The sequence below is a fragment of the Pinus tabuliformis genome, chromosome Q (assembly GCF_031772625.1).
Source record: "Pinus tabuliformis cultivar Carrire ecotype Pingquan chromosome Q, CPIR1, whole genome shotgun sequence".
NCBI lineage: Eukaryota > Viridiplantae > Streptophyta > Pinopsida > Pinales > Pinaceae > Pinus > Pinus tabuliformis.
Genome location: NC_142296.1, coordinates 55740089 through 55762590, shown reverse-complemented (window position 1 = coordinate 55762590; position 22502 = coordinate 55740089).

Genomic DNA, 22502 nt, shown 5'->3' with positions numbered 1-22502 from the left:
TTTTCATGAGTTTGAGCTCTTGATCAATCTCATCATAGATTTCCTCCTGCTAGTTGGCCTGCCATGTGTTTGCCGGTCTCCAAAGTTGAAAACCTTGGGGAGATTGCTGCTACCAGAATTGATGGACATGGATTTGCTCATTTTGCTGCATGGTTGCTTGCCACTTGGGTTTGTTAAAGAGAGAGGCAAGTTTGGGAAGTTGTTGCCAGGAATCTTCCCAAAATCTTGCAGTGGTGCCTGAGTGGATTTCCCAGAAGCTGTGCGCTTGAACAAAGGCACTATGTTGCTTGGCAGCATTCCAAATCAGCGAGCCAGGGGTGGTTGAACTGAATCAGATTAGCTCCTCCTTTGGACTTCCTGGAGCATATTTGGCCTGCCATAGACGACCCCAGGGAGTGTGCGGTTTAGAGATCCAATTCCACCATATGCGCGCACCCATGATGTTGTTGTTGTGGAGGGGGTCCCTCAGACCTAGTCCCCCAGCTGATTTCGGAAGACATACCTCTGTCCATTTGACCAGAGCCCATTTTCTGTTGTGACCTGAGGAGCCCCAAAGAAAATTTCTTTGAAGATTGCGAATGTTCTTGAGAACCCATTTCAGGGCAGCCAAAATTGAGAACAAATATAGAGGCATGGCTTGGAGAATAGACTTGATGAGGATAATCCTGCTAGCAATGTTTAGAGAGCGGTATGTCTAGGAGGAGAACCTGGTTTCTAAGTTGTCAAGGAGGGTCCTCTAGGAAGCATGTTTGATAGCAAAATCAAACAGGGGAGCTCCCAGATATTTTGAAGGAAGCTTGGCTATTGAAAAACCCAAAATCCTGCCTATATTCCTCTGAGTAAGAATGGGAGTATGGAAGAAAAAGAGTTAGGATTTGGAGGCATTGATGGTGGTGCTAGAGGCAGAGGCTTCTTGAGTAGGATTTTGAAGGCAAAGGCTTCTTGCACTGACGGATGACCAAAGAGCATATTATCATCGACAAACTGCTGGTGAGTGATGGGGGATTGACCATGCAATGAGATTCCCTTTAAGGAGTGAGAATTAGAAGCAGAATGAAGAAGGCGGCTTAGCCCTTCGGCCATGAGAACAAAAAGGCATGGGGAAAGAGGATCACCTTGACGGGAGAGGAAAGGAGATTCATTATCCATCATGTCCAGGTAGCATTGAAGCCAAATGAAAGTAAGGTGTGTTTAATATAGGACCAACTGAACTTGTCGAATGCTTTGGAGAGATCTAGTTTGAGAATCATACCTGGTTTTTTCAAAATCTTGAGGGAGTGGATCACTTCGTGGGAGAGAATGACACCATCCAAAATCCGGTGCCCTTCTACATAGCCTGTTTGCTCTGGCGAAATGAGGAGAGGGAGAAGAGGTTTGAGCTTGTTCGCCACGACTTTAGATATAAGCTTGTATATTACATTACATAGCACAATCGGCCTATATTTGTCAGGTGTATTGGAGTCTTCCACTTTAGGAATGAGCGCTATAAAGGTCATGTTTAGGGAAGGAAGGACCTAGTGCATCGATCTTGATTCATCCACCAGCTCCCAGAACTATTTTTTTAATGTGCTCCCAAAAAGGATGAAAGAAATTGGCTGTGAATCCGTTAGGGCCGGGCGCTTTACCATCCTTGAGCTGGGCCATTGCGTCCTCCACTTCCTGCAATGAAATAGGCTGGAGAAACCTATTGTTGTGATCCTCATTTATGATTTTAGGAATGTGCTGCATTATAGTTTGTATAGCTTGATTTCTGCAACCTGGGGGTTCCTTAAGAATGTCCTGAAAGTAATCTTGGAATTCCTGTACCACGTCTTCATGTACCTCCAGGTGCTCCCCTTACTGGTTGTTGATGAAAGCAATGTTGTTGTGCATTCTCCTTTGAATGGTTGACTTGTGAAAGAATTTAGTATTTTTCTCCCCATCCTTAAGCCATCTGATCCTGGATTTTTGTTGCCAAAAAGTCTCTTCTTGCTGCCTTCGTGTTTCAATCTGAGTAAGGAGGGCCTGCTCCTGTAGTGCATAATCCTCCGTTCTTCCCTCAGAGATGATACATTGTTGCAGAGTGTTCATTTGTTGCTCCAACGCTTTCCGTTGATCAAATATGTTACCAAACTGAGTGCAATTCCAAGATTTGAACACTTGCTTAAGGTACTTTAGCTTTTGTTGAAATCGAAACATCTTGGCTCCTGCAGGGGGGATAAAGGATTTCCAGGGAACGATGACCACTTCTTTGAAGTTAGGATGAGAGAACCAGAAGGATTCAAAGCGGAAAGGTCTGTTGCTCTTAGACTCTGGATGCGACCACTGTAGCATAATGGGCCAGTGATCCGAGCCCACATGAGGCATGATGGATGCATGGAAGTCTCCGCCCAGGTGAATGGCATTATCCGACAAAAGGAATCGGTCCAGTCTTGAAGCTATGTGCTGTGATCCCCTTCTTTTGTTGGTCCATGTATACATACCATTCGAAGTCTGAAGGTCCATTAGTTGATTGTTGTGTATAAAGTTTTTAAAGCCGATGTTGTCCCCTTCCAGTCTTGCTCGACCTCCTGATTTTTCCTCCAGTGCTATGATGGTATTGAAGTCACCACCACTTATCCAAAGGGGATGGCTCCTGCCAGAGTTAAGAGCAGTGAGTGTGTTCAACAAATCCAGCTTTTGTTGTGAATCTTGAGGAAAATACACATTAGTGAGAAGACCATGGATATTGGTCCCAATTAGGTGGAATGTAGTTTGGATGAAGAAGTGAGAGGCATGAAAATCTTGTAGGGAGAGAATTTGAGGATTCCACAAGATTGCTAGCCCTCTAGAAGCTCCTAAGGCGTCTACAGAGACTGAGCGACATCCTGTCCATACTTTATTTAGAATTTTCTCCAGTACAACGCTGTGGCATTTGGTTTCTTGTAAAAAGACTAATGAAGGCTTTTCTTTCTGGATCATATTTTTTAGCATTCGATGTTTTGCAGGGCTATTAAGCCCTCTCACGTTCCATGAAATTAGCTTCATGAGGAACCATGGGGAAGAGATTTAAAGAACTTGGTTAGCTTGAGGAATCTTCCAGAGTCCACCAACATTTCTCCAATAATAATAGTCCTTTGCAGATCTGTTTTGTGCCCCCGTTTTTCGAATCTTTCAGGATTTTTTTACCATCCCAAGGACTGCCTGCCTAAATGCCAAGGTATTTGTTTTGTTGTGCTCTGGCCAAAACAACTTCAAGTCTTTCTATTTCTCTAGGGGGTATATCATTGAATTCTTTCTGTCGACACGCCACTTCCAGTTTGAGAATGTCCAAACCTCCCAGATCTACACTTTCTGGTTCCTCCTCCATGTGTATCGGTTTGTTCTATTCCTCCTCATCTGACCTTTGATGAATACTGAGAGCTAGAGATGCATCTATCTCCATGGTGGAAGATTGTAGGGTTGTGTCTGAAGCTTGATTTTTATCACTGGAGTTTGAGACGAGGGTGCTAATTAAAGCGGACTTTGAGGGCGAGGCTGAAGGATTTGGGGGAGGCATTGGAGTGGAAGGGGAAGGATCTAAAGGTGGGATGAATGTGTGATCCTCCAAGTTGGATTGTGAAGACAGGGTTTCAAAACTATTCCTTGTTTTAGGTTTCTTGGGAGATTCTGGAGCAACTGGAGGTTTCTTGGCATGCTTTCTGCGACTAGAGACCCTAGTAAATCCCTCAACATCTTTACTCGCCTCAGTTGCGGGAACTTTAGATTGAAGATTTAGAGGGCAGTCCCTAAAAAGATGGCCATGTTCATGACACTTTCTGCATCAAAAATGGATATTCTCGTAGTCTATTATTTAGATCCATTCAAAATCGTCATGAAATAGACTTACCGAATCCGTGAGTTCTTTGGCTAGATGCATGTGTACACAGATCCTGGCATAGGAGGTGTATCTTCTGGATTTGGTTTCCTCGGCGACTTTGATGAAAGCTCCCAGGCTATTGCCAATGTTCTCTAAGGTCTCCTCGTTCCAGTATTCTGAGGGAAGAGAATACATGCGTATCCATACCGAAGCCCAGTTGAAATCTTCTTTGTCTGGATTGAACCTCGCTTTCCATTCACGAAGATACAGGCCTGCAGAGTTGAAGAAGTACGGGCCTCCTTCGAAGATGTGAGTTTTGTCTTCCAAACAGTTGAAGATGGCAGTGAAGAAACCTTTGGGGCCAAGCTGCAGGGTGACTTGTCCTTTGGGCTTCCATTTGAAGGCAATCCAGCCATGCAAGGCCTTTTCAGTTGGCCAGAATCCCAGGAATTTGCCTATGAGTGCATGATCCCTCATATATTGGATTTGGTTGTTGATTCGATCACTCGGAAGATCTATTTTGATTCTCTCTGCAGACTTGGGAATGCATGTCGCAAAGGACACTTTTGGCCTTGGCATCGAGTCGCTCTGATCTGTACTTTTGTCTTTAGCTGCCGCATGGCCTGCAGCAGTGTCTTCGCTATTGATATTGTTGGGATCAGTGTGGAGGGCGTCATTTGGGATGGGGCCAAAACCGACTGGAACATCTACGATAACTGGAGTGTCAGAGGAGGGGCCTGATGCAGGAGGGGGGGCAGAGCCCACCCCTCCGGAAGGTGGAGCCATGTTGAAGTGATCAGCACCGAAGTAGGACAGGATAGCCGAGGGCACAGAGGAGATATGTAGCAAGTTTGCTCAGGAACCCTAGCAAGGGCAGCCGAATCATCCCCTAGCGGATAATAATGTTGGCTTTCTTGAATGTTGATATCGTAGTGTGACTTCATTACATGATAATGAATTTAACATTTTATGACTAGATGATAAATAAATCCTAAAGACTCTCAATGGGAGCCTTGACTCAAAAAAAAATCTCTTGCTCATGAAACCCATGATGCAAGCATTACAATATTTTATTTTTCTTCTTTACATCTTAGACAATCATAATTACATGTCATTATGAAGACCGAACCTAGTTACACTTTTCAACACAGTCGACAAGTCTAAGTATCACAAGTTTGAGCAGTCTTGTTCACAGAATCAATGATATATTTCAGAACCCTATCTAAAGAAAAAATACAAAACAAAATTTGTCCAAAATAATTATCTTCAATTTTCCGTGCTTCTTTGCCTCTTTTAGCACCTCAGATCAGAACTTTTCTCTCTGTACTTGATCAAATTGCTTTCCAAAATGATTAAGTTAGTTTGGTATTTATAAATGTTTGTGTTTATGAACAAACATGTCTTTTCATTGGAGCCGACTTGTATAAGTAGGCTTAGTCGACTAGACACATTAATTTTACATTCAAAAATTCATCTTTCTAACGACAAGGAGTTAGAGGATGTACGAATACTTGTTGGAAAGGGCTTGATGCCCTATGCAAGTTGATGCAAGAATCATTGCAATATAATGTGTCTAAGGTCAAAAAATAAATTTTATTTTATGAAAGTAAGGTTTAATATTTTAAATAGTCAAGTGTTTAGAGATTTATGACAACCTTTAGGATATTATTTGCATGAGATTAGGGTATGATTATTTAGAATATGGTTTTAGGATATGGAACTGTTAGGATTAGGACATAGGGGTATATGAATTGATTTATTAATACGGAACAAGGAATAGGAACAAGGATTATGGTTTTAGTAGGACTAGGGAGCTAGGGATGACAACATGGGACATGAAATAGAGCGCTAAGGATTTTCAACAAGGCTAGGCTTTGAAGGAATTCATCATCTTAATGGACCTAGAGCAAATTTTTTATCATATACCTAGGACTTCATTGAATGAATGAATCATGTTAGGATTTCATTGTTATTTAATTAGAGTTTCAACAATGTTAGGGCATAACATCTAGGGTTTTGTTATGTACTTCATATGTCATCATGTAAGGACCTCCTTCATTTATTCATTACTATTCCATGCTTCAACAATCTAAGGCTTTCCATCATATAGATAGGGATTTCTTGCACATTAGGGTTTTCTTCATAGGGTTTATACATATGATCTTATGTAGGGAAAGCTACCAATGATGTCATCTTATTAACATTAATGACAACTTTATCCAACAAAATACCCCCTTGTCATTGATGGCAATATTATTTCCATTTGAAAATTCTCTCCCCCTCTGACATCAATGGAAAATGGGGTGTCCCGACAACACCTTTTTCCATCAAGTGTTCCCCTTATGATGTTTTTCTTCAATGGAATTTCTCCCCCTAAGCTTTGCATGCATGGAAACGAATGAAGTAGATGATGTCTTTATGCAGGAGAGACAATTTTGTCCAATAAGGTTTTCTTCAAAATTTCTAAGAGATGATTCATCAAGAGATATATCTATGTGTCTCATTGCATGATTGTCTATATGTGACACATAAAGGGTTTCCCAAGGCTCATCAAGGAATCATCTTAAAGAATAGTCAAATTGTCACAAACTCCCCCTAACAACATGCATGGTTTTGGTGGAATCTCATCATCAAAAATTGAAATATCATATCTGCCAAAGATGTACTGATTAGATCAACAACATGAATTGATGTTTTTAGTATTCAAGACACCTTCAATGTGATCTCCTTATGGTTCAACTTTATTCCTTGTCCAAACTTGTTTAACCTTCTTTTCATGCTTGGTTGTTATGTTTTTAGCTTGTTTAGGAGCCCAATTCAAGTTATAATCATGAGGCATATGACCAATATTATGACATTTGTAGAATTCAATTTTATACATAAATGAGGAGGCATAATTTCTTCTTGCAAAGTTTCTTTTGGTTATCAAGCTGACCTTAGCCCCATAACTCATGTCGACTTGCTATGGACGCGACTGTTCATTGTGAGGACAAATAGGTGTATATATAAGAGGTTATACCTCTGGTTTTTACCAGGAATATGGTGAAGATCATACAGGAGATACAAGACACAAGGAGAAAAAGGAGTTAACAACTCGTGAACTCAAAGTTTGAGGATGAAGGCAGCCTGCTACTTAGGATTAAGGACCTGAACTACGTCTGCAACCTCGGGTTGTGGCAGGGTCTACAACTTTAGACTGTGGCAGGGTCTACAACTTTGGACTATGGCAGTATCTACAACCTCAGATTGTGATAGGGTCTGCAACCTCAGACTGTGGCAGTGTTTGCAACCTTGGACTATGGCAGGGTGAACATTTTCGGAATGTGGTAGGGTTTGAACCTTCAGATTGTGGCAGAATTGTTTAGACAATGCTTGGATAATCTCTACAAAGTTGCTTCATCACGACAATGCATAGAACATGACTGTTTCATCACTAACATTGTTCCATCATCTCCTCAGATTTGTAAGGGTTGGACTGTAGTATCACTTGGATAATGGCATAGTAGACTTGCATTTTTTGTTTGTTTGTTTATAGTTGCCTTGAAGAACAAAGTGAAACACAGTAATGAAGAAAAAACAGTGAAGCAACATGACCTTGAAATTGAATTCAACACAATAATGCAAAGAAATTGAATAGAGAAGACAACATAAGCAATCTTGGAATTGATTGTATAGTGAAGAAGTATGTCAATGAAATCCAAGTAAGTTCCATCTACATTCTTTATTAAAAATGATTGGTGTCCTTGGAGTTGGTGCTCCTAAAATCAAGGTGGGTTCCTTGGATAAGATAGGGTCGAAGCCCTAGAGGTCAGAGCCTCATCAAAAACCAAGTTGGTGCTTGGGAATAATCATCATACATTGTATTTATACTTTTATACTAAATAAAATTATACTTATATGTTTCTCTGATTAATTTGTGAAGAATCTAACTGGTAATGATAACAATTGGGTAGAAAATATTGATTCACCCCCCTCTCAGTATTTCCAACAATTGGTTTCAAAGCTAGCTTCTTCATAATAAGCCTAATAGCTGGAAGAAGGATTCTTAGTGACAATGAAAAATCAAGAAGTGTCAAGAAGGCATCCGTTGTTCGATGGTACAAATTTTGGTTTTTGGAAAAAAAATAATGTCCTAATACCTAATGTCCCTTAGACTTGAAGTTTGACATTCGGTTTTGGATGGGTACACTGCTCTTTCCACTCTTCCTATTGATCAAGATGAAAGGAAAGATTACATAGCAAATGCAAAAGCCTTAAATCCCATCACTAGTGGAATCACTGATTTTGAATTTACAAAAGTCATAAATTATGACTCGACCAAATAAGTATGGGATAAGCTAGTTAGCTTATACGACGGGGACTCCAAAGTTAAGAAGGAAAAGCTTCAAACTCATGGAAGGCAATTCGATAGTTTGAAAATGGATGATGAAGAAGATATTGCATCATACTTTCTCTGAGTAGCTGAAGTGGTCAACTCTCTTAAAGGATTGGGAGAAAAGATTGAAGAAAGCACTGTTGTTCAAAAGGTCTTAAGATCTCTCCCTGATATATTTGACTCTAAAGTAAGTGTTACAGAAGAAATAAAGGACCTATATACTTTGAATATGGATGAACTTCATGGAATCCTCATTGCCTATGAGATGAGAAAAGGAATCACTAGTTCCAATGATGCAACATTCAAGGCCTCAAAATCAAAAAAGGGGAAAGGATGGAATACCAGTAGTGATGACTCCGATGTTGAATCCGAGTTGGTGCAATTTGTACGAAGAATAAAGAAAGGATCCAAGCTAAAAGGTAAGTAGCCTCTTATTTGTTTCAAATGTGGAAGAATAGGTCCTTATGATGCAAAATATCCTCATAAGCATGATAGTGATGATGAGGAGGATTCTAAAAGGATGGTATAAAAAAATATAGGGTTTCATAAGAAGAATTTCTTCTTTAAGGAAGGTGAGTCTGATGAAGATGAATTTGGAGTCATCAAAACGAAATCAACTAATCATTTCCCTTATCACAAAAGAGGTAATGATGAATCAGATGAAGAAAATGACTATGCTGGAAGCCAAGAAGTATTATTCATGGCATTCACAAATGATGATGATTCAGGACTAGAAGGAAATGTAGATGAATTTTTAATGAGTGCCATTGAATAAAATGAGAAATTATGAAATAAAATCATTTCTCTCAAGGTAGAAAATGAGGAAGCAAAAATAAGGGAAGACCTCCTCAAAAATAAGCTAAAAGAAATGGAAGAAATATGTGAAAATCTTGAAGTTGAAATAGTATCTCTGACGAAGAAATTGGAGCAAGTCAAAAAGAGTTGGGAAAACTCTCAAACACTTGACAATATCCTTAATGCTCAAAAACCTCAATATGAAAAATCTAGTATTGGTTTTAAAGGAGAACCATCAAGTACTAAGGATAATGAAAGAAGCTATGTTGACATACTTTCCAGCAATCCAAAAGAAGAAAAATCATCTCATCAAAGGCCTATCTCAAATCCAAAGAATGAAGAAAGAGTAAGTCCAAGGAAGAATGTTGATTCAAATAATGGCTATTACAACAGGTACCAAACTATGTTTTTTGAGAGTTGTTATTATTGTAAAAATTTTGGTCATCGAGCTAAACATTGCATGGCTCGTAAGAATGAAGCAAAAAGATTGAAGGATCAAACAAAAAAACTATGTGGTCTCAAAGGGAAAGGACAAATCAATACCTACAATTATTTTGATCCTTTGGCCGAATTTGATCCAATTTTCTCATTATGTAATAATAATGGACATAATGAACAAAATTTCCCCCTCAAAAGAAGAGAAACAAACGATGAGAATCCCAATACGGATAAATGTGGCCTAGCTCTATGTGTTTACAGTGATGAAAATCATTGGTTTGTGGATAGTGGGTGCTCCAGACATATGACAGGTGACAAAAGGAAGTTTGTCTCATTGAACAAAAAGGAAGGAAATGTATCCTTTGGAAGTGGATCTGCCAAAATTGTTAGAAAAGGAACCGTTACCTTTATTAATGGAAAAGGAAAGGCTCAAAATGCTTTGCTAGTAGACGGGCTCAAACACAATCTCTTGAGTGTTAGACAAATCTATGATCAAGGACATAATGTTGTCTTTAGCACTAAATATTGTGAAATAAGGAACTCTTCCTCGGGAGAACTTGTGGCGAAAGGAGTGAGAAGATCAAATAACGTCCACATTCTCAACAAAACTCAAGAAGATAAATATTATCCAAGTCAAACAGATGAAAGTTGGCTGTGGCACAATCGGTTGGGGCATACAAGTTTTGATAACTTGATCAATATTAGAAAAATGAATGTAGTAAGGGACATTTCAAACATGTTCAAACCAGATCAAGCTATATGTGGGCCATGTCAACATGGCAAGCAAAATAGAACCAACCGCAAGACTAAGGAGTTCTCAACATCAAAACCTCTAGAGATCATTCATGCAGATTTTTATGGGCCAACTAGAATTCCAACACTCCAAGGAGAAAGTTACTTTGCTTTATTTGTTGATGACTATACTAGAATGATGTGGGTATATTTCATGAAATATAAATTTGAAGCATTTGAATGGTTTAATAATCTTAAAGCTCTTGTTGAAAATGAAAAGGATTCTAAGATTAAATGTCTTAGAATAGATAGAGGGGGAGAATTCACATCAAAAGAATTTGATGAATTCTGTAAAGTACATGGAATCAAAAGAGAACTCTATGCTGCTAGAACACCCAAGAAAAATAGGGTAGTTGAAACAAGAAACCAAATTGTTCAGGAAATGGCAAGAACAACGTTACTAGCAGCTGACTTGCATCCAAAATTTTGGAGGGAAGCAGTCAAGAAAATGATTTATACCTGGAATCAAACTCAACTAAGACCAAATAATGAGAAGACTCCTTATGAATTAAGGAAAGGAAGACCTGCTTCAGTAAAATACTTTAGGATCTTTGGAAGCAAATGCTTCATAAGATCAATGATGACTCACCAGGAAAATTGATTCTCTTGTTAACGAAGGAATATTTCTTGGATATTCCACTAGAAGCAAAGCTTACGAGTGCTACAATAATCAACTACGGAAAACAGTGGAAATAACTGATGTGAAGATTGATGAAGCCCTTCCAGAAAAAGGAAATTGAAGATCATGAAGTTGACCCCCTCATTGAAGAAAGTGAAGAAGAACCCGAAAAAGAAGAAAAAGATCAAGAAAAACAAAAGAACCATCTCAAACTCCTTCAAAAGTGAAATTCCTCCAAAAACATCATCCGAAAGAGAAGATTATTAGCAATGTAGATGAGGGGATACAAGCACAATCTACTTCTCAACATGCAGCCTCAAAAACAACCTGAACAAGTTGTGGAGCAACGACAATTGGAGAAGTAGAGAGGAGGACGAGTGGAGACATCTAGTCAAGAAGAGACCCTCAGTAGGGGGAAATTTCAAGCTAAGTTGGCAGAAGAAGCTCATGTATACATACCTGTAGGTGTGAGGTGGAGTGATGTAGATCCTTAGTCCACGAGTTGCATAAATTTGGGCAGGGTCCATTGAAGCATTCTCCTCATGGATCATTACCTTACTATAGGGTGTTAGTGTCAGTATCTGCATACTTCCATCAGGGATCAAAATTCACTCTTTGCATATGCATTTTAGGAGTCCCATATTGAAAATTTTGCATCATTCCATTAGGTCATGATATACTGATCCACTGATGGTTGTTCTCTCTTTAGAAAATCTTTCCCTCATAGACTATACTTGCTGATCCTTCTTCAGATTGTCTTCGGTTAGGGTTTCATAACTAATCTGCATTTCATTTCATTAGGTCTAGGGTTTCATCACCAAGGTCAAGAAACTGATTTAAAAAGTGTAAATAAAGATTAGCAAGGGTATGAGGAGGATCAATAAATCAAGCATGATGGCTTGTAAGTCATAGCTACTAAAATCATTATATTTTAACCTAATGTAATTTTCACCTCAAAAACATGTTTTTGAGGTGAAAACAGAGTATTTTAGTTTATTTGTTTTTCATATGTAATTTTAAGTTCCCATATGTAATAATTGATCTTAGCTAAATCAGAGCATTTCTCCTTGCTGCAAGACCAAAAAACATTGCAAAATCCAAGTCAAATTGAGCATTTATCCACCTGCAAAGGTACAAGAAGAAAAGGCATTAAAACAGAGTTTTGAAAAAGAACTAGAAACATTTAAAAGAGGGTTTTTCAAAGTGAAAAATCAAAATCTTCTTCTATTTAAACCCTCATACTTCATTTTCAAAATCATTATCTTCATTTTCCAAGCAATAAAGTGAAAGGGAGAAGAAAGAAAAGTCGAGTTTGAGCGAAAAAGTTCGCCGTTGCGCTTTTGGCAGAGACAGACTAGCGCTGCGCTTTTGGAGCCAGGCGCTGTGCTTTTCCCTGATTTTTCCTTAACAAATTTGAATGGGTGCTACGCTTCTGAGCGAAGGCGCTGCGCTTTTCCTAGAAGTGACCAAAAACCTCCAAATCTTCTAGTAGGCCTCAAATCTCTTTGGCTCTCCCTTATTACAAGTAAGTGCATTCCTGCATCTTGGTTTTGAGTTGCTAAATCAAAGATTAAAGCATCATTGGTCATTTGTAATCTTGAAACCATAAAACCCTAAAATTCTCCCTAATTATACCTAAAACCTAACTCCTTCCTACTCCTCTCAACACCCAATCCTACAATCCTAAAATCATCCTATCCCTTTCCCCTTTTTCCCACTTTTCCTTCACATTCCCTGTTGTCTCTTTTCCCAAGAGCTCAAGACACAAAGCACTTCTTCTCATTTCCATTCATTTCCTAGTTGCAAGCCCATTTTCCATCCCCTCATTCCTCATTCCCATACACCTAAACCTTGCAAATATGGACCTGGAAGACCAAGACTATGAGGAGGAGAACACAACCAGTGATACCTCAGCTGATGGAGCCATGTAACCAAAAAAAACATACAAAGGAGGAAGGATTATCAGAGAAGAGCCATCAAACCTTAGGGAATTGTAGGCCTCTGAGTTGGCTATCACATGCTTCAGGTACCTTGGTTTCTATGAATTCTGTGAATAGGTTGAGAGAGTGCAATATCACCCAGATCTCACTAGGCTTTTTGCAGCACACCTTCATGACAACAGGGTGATTCTTGCTAGAGTAACTTTCACCATTTTATCTTCTATTATTTCAGATGCTACCAGGATTTCTAATGTAGGGGAGAAGTGGTTCAAGTGCCAGGATCTAGATGAGTACTATTATGAACCTTATATCAAACCTCAGAACAGAAATCAGGTGAAGAGGATGTTTCCTTTCAATTTTCTTGAGAACAAGTATGTCCCCATGACGAAAATCATCATGAAGTATTTAACTTGTGAGGGTCGGTTCTCCAGGCTGTATACTTATCATATTAGGCTCCTTATGCATTTTACCAGGTTGAGGATGTTAAGCATCCCTTATTACTTGTTCAGGAGTATTAAGAAGATGGTTTTTATTGTCCAAAGGAAACCTTACCCTCAGCAGATGAGCAACCTTTATCATTACTCCCTGATCAAGGTCATTGTGCTTCATCATCTCAATCTCCTTAACATCCCTTGGGAGACCTTCATTTCTCATGAGATATTCAGGGGTCCTCAAATTCCTCCACCAGTGCCTCAAGAAGTAGGAGGACCTTCTAGCCCAACTAAAATAGATGAGGAGGCCAAGGAGACAAGAACTACTGAGGTGCCTATTTTCATGACATATCAAAGGCGCACTAGGAGATTATTTGTAGCAGATAGGCAAGTGTTTTCTCCACAAGATGTGGAAGGGGCCTTGCCTTCTTCATCAGCTCATAGGCAAATGCTAACTCCACAAGATGTGGAAGGGGCTTTGCCTTCTTCTTCAGCACAGCAGGTACAGGTGCAATAGTTGTACAAAGGAAAGGAAAAGATGCCGAATGATGATGAGGAGGAAAGGGATTTTGATTTGACTGAGCATGATGAGCCAGAGTAGCATTATACTCATCATGGAGTTGATATCATTGACTTGGAGGCTCAAGATGAAGAAACCATCAAAGACATCATCATACAAGAAAGGGAAGCTGAAATACAAGATTTGGCAGACAATTTGGAAAGGGCCAAGTATGTCATCACATATTTGGAGCAAGAAAACAAGCAATTGACTGACAAACAAGTCCTCATGGAGCTAGAAATGCTCAAGATGAAACGACAAAGTGGCAAAGAGGCACAAGTCACTTTGACACCTATTGAGCAGGAGATTGAAAATGATAGGGAGACTTGGCTTGAGAGAGTCAACTTGCACCTTGAGAAGCTGCTACGAAAGGCAAACAGGGATAATCATATGATCAGACACATGGCCTATCATTATAGGACCCGAAACAAGATTTGCAATATGAGGGTCAAGAGAATGAAAGCTAGGCTAAGGCAGGCCTTGAAAGGAAAGAAAGAGGAGGATAGACTTAGAATGCTAGCTAAAGCCTCCCTGGCTCATCAAAGTACATGATGGTGGTGATTCACACCAATTTTGGGCAAGTTTTGAACAAATGTTGTCATTTTGCAATTTTGATTTTCATTACACAAAAAAAATTGACTGCTTTTCCTAGGGGCACCCATTGAAGAAAAGGCTTGAATTTTTGGATTTAGAGCGATGAGGAAATGCACCCTAGAAAGTTTCAAAAGTTTTGGGGCATAATTGGTCCACCAAAAGATCAAAAAACACCCTAAAAATGACCTTTCTGACACTTTTTGGACATGCAGAAGCAGTCTTGGGAGAATCAAGTTTTTAGGGGTAAAATGAGCTCCAAATGCAGAAATTCTAGGTGTTTTGGAAAGTAGACTTGAATACCTTTCCAATGAGCTATCATGGGATCAATTTGGATTCCAGGAAGGTCTCCCCAAGGGACCTGAAAGTGGCGCGACACTTTTGCCCAGTGGCGCTGCGCTTTTCACAGTTTTTGGTCAAGGTTGCTATTTTTCTAGTTTTTGACTGTAATCATGGATTCTATCTCATGGTGGATAATTTACCTATGTAAATGATGTCATGGCATGTAAATATGATGGGTAAATAGCAATAGAAGGTAGATTCATTGCTTAGGAGTTAGTTTGAGCTCAAATGAATCAATTTTTCACTTTTAGTGGCAAGTTGCTGAGATGCCTATATTCCTATTTTCTTGTTCAGTGTTGGTTAGATTACCTCCTCATCTTGGGGATTCGACCCCTGAGGATGGGAGGAGGTTGAAACAATACCTATATCTTCTTCTTATTCCTCATTATAAAGGGTTGGACTCAGTTGGATGCTCAGAGCTTGATTGTACATCATTGTAAGCAGTTTGGCAAGGAGATTAATAAGATTTGCAACTATTTTTATAGGATCCATGAGGTATGGAGTTTTAGTACAATTTCTTATTTTTTGATCATTTGTTTACATGTTTTATGTATGCCATCATTCATTTCATTGCTTCTAGTTGAATGTTTTCAAGTTTGATAGGAAGAATCCATTGTATTAGTGCTCTTCCTTGGGAAATCATTCAACATTACATGTTTTCTACTATTTAAGAAGGATCCATGATTGTCACATGCCCTTCTTAGCACCTCATCAGTCTTAAACACCTCACACCATCAAGCCTAAAGTGCTAACCTATTCCTACCTTGCCCCATAGAACACCCTGCATTTCTGACCTAATTTCCCAGACCTAAACTGCCCATATCCTCCTGATCTGGAAAAACACCAACAAAATCCAATCAAAACCTTCAAGATACTATACCTAGCCTAAAATCCTTTACCTGATCCAGTCATCTTGACTGAGATCCTTACGGAGAGAGCCCTCTCCCAGCCTAGTAGGGCTAGCTACTTAGCTTGGTTTGTGGTTACCCTGACATTGCCTCCCTTTAGCCTGAGGTCAATCTAGGTGCTAACACAGGTCCCACAATATTCAGTAGGAGGAGGATCAATGTTAGTCATATACCGAGGAGTGTAGAGAAGTGTTGAAAACAGAGTAGGAGGCTCAGTAGCAAAGTTCGCAGCAACACAATTTTCCTAGTAGACAGTTGCAAACACAGTTGTATCCATTTATACTTTTTGTATTTTTGTTTTCGATGCTTTTCAATTGTATATGTTGTAGTAGGAACAAAAACATAGAGAACTGTTGCATGCAATACATTCCAAAGATACCAAATCGGGATAGAGTTGAATTCCTTTCTTGTTGAGAGGGAGTGTTGAAAATAGCAACAAGAAATGTTAAAAATAACATAAGAAAAATCCTAATTTAATTTTTTCCTTGAATTAAATTAGGAATTAAATTGAAATTCTAATCCTCATAGCAACTTGTAATAGTTAAATAAGTTAATTTGACTTAGTTTGCTGAATTAATTCGAGTTGGGAGTCTATCTAGAGTCATGTAGAGTAGTTCCTAAATTTTAAGGGCCGAGGTTGAGTTCTTTTGAGTTGTAATTATTTAATTCAATCTAACTGAGTTAAATCCAGTTAAACTAGTTCCAACTGATGGAGTAATTAGTGGGAGATCCAGTAGTGGGGTGTAACCACCAGTGATCAACCAGTAAACTGAAGATTCACTCATAATTAATTCATGCATGTCAAATTAGACAAAGACCTAGTTGATATTGGAGTTCAGGGACAATGTACTATCAATTGTATAATCATCTGAATTGTATAGGTGGTGCATGCAATCAAAGAAAGGTCTATGAGGATTGCACAATTCATAATTGTGGAATTTCCAATGATATATGGGTTAATTCCCAAGGAAACTCCGGAAGGAAGTAGGAGCTTGGAAGGCTAGAAATTTGGCTAAGTATTGGCTAAAGGAAGTCAGTGAGGCAGAGGATAGAAAATATTTGTGCAGGTTGAGCTCAAGGTTGAGAAAAGCATATTGTATTCATCTAAGGCTTTCCAAGGAAGTAGTGAGATAGATAGAGATAGTGCAGAGGTTTCTAGGGCTTGAGAAAATAATTGCAATCTTCTCATATTTTTTACTAATGGAATATACAGGTAGCAGGGGTTTTTAGCTGTGGCTTTCCCCAAAAAATCATTGTGTTATGTGTGACTGAATTCTTTCTCTTATATGCATCATGATTTCATCGACCATTTATTGTTTCTACTGATGAGTAGAGTAGATCCAAGTCAATTGTTTTAACATATTACAATCTGTAGTTTGAATCTACAAGGAATTTCTATTTGGTATCAGATCTAGATATGCAAAAATTTCTACATGGTATCATAGCTAGATTTGTAGAAATTTCTACATGGTATCAGAGCTAGATTATTAGAAATTTCTACATGGTATCGAAGTTGAAATCAAAATAGAAGAGAAGAATTCAAAGTTGTCCTTTTAGATTGATGGAGCTCTAGTTCAGGGCAGATCTAGAAGACCCTATGTGCATACTTCTTAATGGAGAAAGAAGGTTGCTGGTGGGAAGATCAACGAGCCAATTTTTAGTGACACAAAAATGAGTTGTGATCATTTGCATTGGTAGATTAAGGAGCAGAGAGATTTCCCACAGGGTGATCAAGACTCATAGGGAGTCTAGTTCTAGAGGGAACAGCCCTATGGAGGCTAGTACTTCAAGATCTGGGGAGATCAGACTCATTATTGAAGTAGTTGCAGCAACAATACGGAAGAAACAACAGAGTAGTAGCGAAAACAACTTGAGTAGATTAGATTTATCTCATAAATGCAAATCATTGAGGAGAAAGGCATATACTAGAGATATGGTGGTTGAGAGGGAGCATAATATACCTCTCAACATGTAGCCTCAAAAACAACCTCAACAAGTTGTGGAGCAACCACAATTGGAGAAGCGGAGAGGAGGATGAGTGGAGACATCTAGTCAAGCAGGGACCCTCAGTAGGGGGAAATTTCGAGTTAAGTGGGAGAAGGAGCTCATGTAGCCATACGCCCGGGTGTGAGGTGGAGCGATGTAGATTCTTAGTCCAAGAGTTGCAAAAATTTGGGCATGGTCCATTGAGGTATTTTCCTCTTGGATCATTATCTTGATACAGGGCCCACAATATTCAGTATGAGGAGGATCAATGTCATTTAGATACCGAGGAGTGTAGAGCAGTGTTGACAACTGAGCAGGAGGTTTAGTAGCAGAGTCAGCAACAACACAATTTTCCTAGTAGGCAGTTGTAGACACGGTTGATTCCATTTATTTTTTGTTTTGGATGATTTTATGTTGCAGATGTTGTAGTAGAAACAACAACAAAGATAATTGTTGCATGCAATACATTCCAAAAATACTAGACCAGGATAGAGTTGAATTCTTTTCTTGCTAAGAGGGAGTGTTGAAACTAACAACAAGAAATGTTAAAAATAGCATCAAGAAAAATCCTAATTTAATTTTTTCCTTGAATGAAATTAGGAATTAAATTGTAATTCTAATTCTCATAGCAACTTGTAATAGTTAACTAGGTTAATTTGACTTAGTTTTCTCAGTTAATTTGAGTTGAGAGTCTATCTAGAGTCATGTAGAGTGGTTCCTAAATTTCAAGGGCCCAAGTTGACTTCTTTTGAGTTGTAATTATTTAATTCAATCTAACTGAGTTAAATTCAGTTAAACTAGTTCCAACTAATGGAGGAATTAGTGGGAGCTTGAGTAGTGGGGTGTAACCACAAGTGATAAACCAATCAAATGAAGATTCACTCATAATTAATTCATGCATGTCATATCAGAGAAAGACCCAGTTGAGATTGGAGTTCAGGACAATGTACTATCAGTTGTATTATCATCCGAATTGTACAGGTGGTGCATGAAATTAGAGGAAAGCCTATGAGGATTGTGTAATTCATAATTGTGGAATTTCCTAATCAAATATGGGCTAATTCCTAAGGAAATTGTCCAATAAATTAGGAGCTTGGAAGGCTAGGAATTTTGCTAAGTATTGGACAAAGGTAGTCAGTTAGGAAGAGGATAGAAAATACTTGTGCAGGTTGAGCTCAAGGTTGAGAAAAACATATTGTATTCATCCAAGGCTTGCCAAGGAAGCAGTGACACAAATAGAGATAGTGCAGAGGTTTCTAGGGCTTGAACAAAGCATTGTAATCTTCTCATATTTTCAGACTAATGCAATATACAGATAGCAAGGGTTTTTAGTTGTGGCTTTCCCCATAAAATCATTGTGTTATGTGTGATTGAATTCTTTCTCATATATGCTTCATGATTTCATCGATTGTTTATTGTTTCCACTGATGAGTAGAGTAGATTCAAGTCAATTTTTTTAACATATTACAATCTGAAGTTTGAATCTACAAGGAATTTATACAAGGGAAATAACCCTCTTCACTAGCATAGGCTCCAACCTGATCTTATTAAAGACTCCTATCCTCTAAGGCTCCAACCCTCTGCTGCAACTCTTCAAGACAAGTACAATGGTTCTTCAAGGATTCCTATGTCTTCTACAACAAGCCCTAATAGTCTTCTTTAATGATGCCCTCAAAATACCTTAGCTCATCAATGACAACTTTATGATTTTGAAAAAGTTTCTCCACCACTCTTTATGTTATCTAAGAAACTTCCTTACTCCATGACAACTTCAATCATGCACCAAAGGTTTCCACTAATGTTTCCAAGTCATCTTCTAAAAAGGTTTTTAACAATGTTTTGTCCCAACAAAATTGATCTTCAATATAGTAAAAAGTTAAAGTCTTCAAGAGAATAGAGGTGACTACTCAAGGTCTCATGAAAAGATCTCAAAGACGATTGCTCGAAATTGTCACCAAAATTGTCTCCAAAATGTCTTCAGTAATGCGTCAAGGAGACTTCAATAAAGTATTTTGTTATGCCCAATAATGATTTAAGATGCTACTCAAAGGTCCAAGGGATAAACTCCAAAAAATACTTCAAAAGTTCTCCAAAAAGGTATTCAACCAACTTCAACAATGATGGCTTCAATACTACTTAAAGAATGTCTCAAAAATGTCTTCAAGTTGTCTTCAAAGTTTTCTTTAGAGATGACTACTTCAAGTGATGTAAAATTCTCCAACAGATCTTAAGGATGTCTTTTTTACTTTATGAAATCTCAGGTGCGTGTTCCTATATAACAACCCCAAACTCCCAAAAAAACCATAGAAGTAAAAACTCCAAATTTCAACAAAAATATACAGAAGTAACTGCTCCATAATCTACTGAAATATACATTTTAAGGTAGAGCTCTGTTACACCAAAAAAAAGGTTGAGCTATGCACTTTTGTGTTTTGTACCAAGCCTACAATAGGACCAAACTTTTTGCACTTTTCCAGGCTTACAACAAGACCAAACTTTTGCACTTTTTCTGTGATCTGTTCCAAGCCTACAACAAGGGCCTAAGTCTGCAATTTTTACAGATCTGAAGCAATATTCTCCAAATTTTGAAAATTCACCCAGTAGCCCAATCAACCTTGTTTTTTGAATTTTTAGTTATTTGGCCAAAACTTCAGAACACCATAACTTCTTCATACGACATCAAATTGAGGTGATTCAAATGGTGTTGGAATCAGGACAACGAACACTACAATTTAGCGTCAATTTCAAGAGATTCTGAGCACTTTCATTTTTTATCCTATTTTTATCTTCGGACCATACCTCCTCACTAGGAACTTTTGGACCTCCAAAAGTTTTTCTTCACTTAGCAAATAAGTAAGGAAACAACTCCTTTATTTTCCCAACCTATATTCTTCTTGTTCTGTTTGAATTGGTGCCTTTGGCACCATTCAAGGTACTCCACATTGACTCTATGTGAAGTCCTTATCCTCCTATCAAGAATTGTGCCTTGTTGCAATTCTTCTAAATATGCAAGAAAAAATTCTGCAGTGGATGGAATCTAAACATTCTCTTCATGACCATCTTTCCTTGGTGGCTCATATGATATTCATCTTGAAGTTTCTCCTTGTTGATACACAAGAAAACTTGATCTTCCACTTGGAAATCATGATCAAACTTATGCTTGACATGCCTTGCTTTGTACATGGCTTTGCTTTTCTCAAGCTACACTTGTACTCTTTGATGCACATCACTATTTCCATCTTCTACAAAATATTTACCAAAGATAAAATCCAAAAAGACTTTGTAAAATAACACAAACAAGATTCACATATAAATACTTTTATAGATGAGTGCTTGACTCAATTTTAGACATTCTAGATGAAATGAAAATGTTCATCCCAAAATTCCCATACAAATTGACTCATCATCAAGCCAAAATAGGATAACATGCTAAAGAAATACATTTTTGCAGATAAGTGATTTTTACATGAATTCACTTTACAAATTACCCAAATGGGAATATACAACAAGTAATTACAATTTTACAAATCAAGCTAGTTGTACAAAATAGCCTACCCATACTTTGCCTAACCAGGCTTATGGGTTCTCATTCTAAACCTACTATGCTTCAAAGGTTGCTTCAGGAACTACATTAATTTCCACTTTACCACCTGTTGCTTCCCTTGCAGGGGATTGCATGAACTCTTTTTCCTTCTTGGGACGAAGTTTTGGATGGAGTTCTAACACTTTTCAATATGGTACCCATTCATCCTACAATGGGTACAAAAATGCTTTTGCTTGCCCATCAACAAGGAAGTATTCATACCTAGGAGAGGTTCCTCATGTCTTGTCCCAAGGATTTGATCCTTTTTTTTTACCATCACCTTATGTTGCTCACACTCAGCCACACAATGGTCAAATGCATCACAAAATGTACAGGGAAACATTTCCCATAAATGATCAAAAGCACAAACATTTTTGGAATCCCCATGATGCTTATACCTGTCTTTTGGGTTGTGACTTTGACAAGGAGAATTGGACTTGGCATGTCCTTTGGAATGTTCATCTCTCTGTGGAGATAACTTGTCACTATCTCTACCATCATGGTGTGAGGTATCATCACTTCGTAGGAGCCCTTTTGGCATGAACTCCATACTTGATGATTTCTTTGCCTCGGAAATTTTGGAGCACCCTCCAATTTATTCATGGCCATAACCCAATCCTTCATACCATGGTCATTCCTTTACTTCGATAGGATTAATGATGCCTTGGCCATTAACTCCAAGGCCCCTTCCATCATAACCCATCTGAGTTAAAAGCTTCATACCAATACCCTTAGTATGCTTTTCAAAAGCTGCAAAAGATGTGTTATCAACATTAACTGAAGGAGTAGAACTGGAAATACTAATTACCTCCTTTGTCTAACAACCCATCTTTTTCATTTCATATGTTTATGAAGAAGTGGATGATGTCTCTAGCCAACCACTTTTACCAACTGGCACATGGGGAGAATCTTTCAGATGTTGGAAAAAATTGCAAACATCATTCTCATTATAGGATCCATATCCTATATATTAATCATGCCCACAAACTGATTTCATCTTTGAGGGACTCTTTATTGCTTCCAGGACGAAACACTGACTAGTTTATTCCTCCATAATATGTTGCAACTGCATGTGCATTTTCCTTTTCTCCTCCTCTGCATCTTCGAGCAATCTTCTTAGCTCAACATTCTCCATTAGAAGAGATAGACTATTCTACTCCAAATCTTAGATTATTTCACGCTTCATTTTCTTACCCATACTTACAATCTGGTCAGAACCTGATCTGACACCACATGATCTGAAAATGGAAAAATGATCGTCCTGTGACACTTTTCAAGTTTGAAAAACTTGGGTCTTTAAAAGTAAAATTAGTCACCTATTCAAAG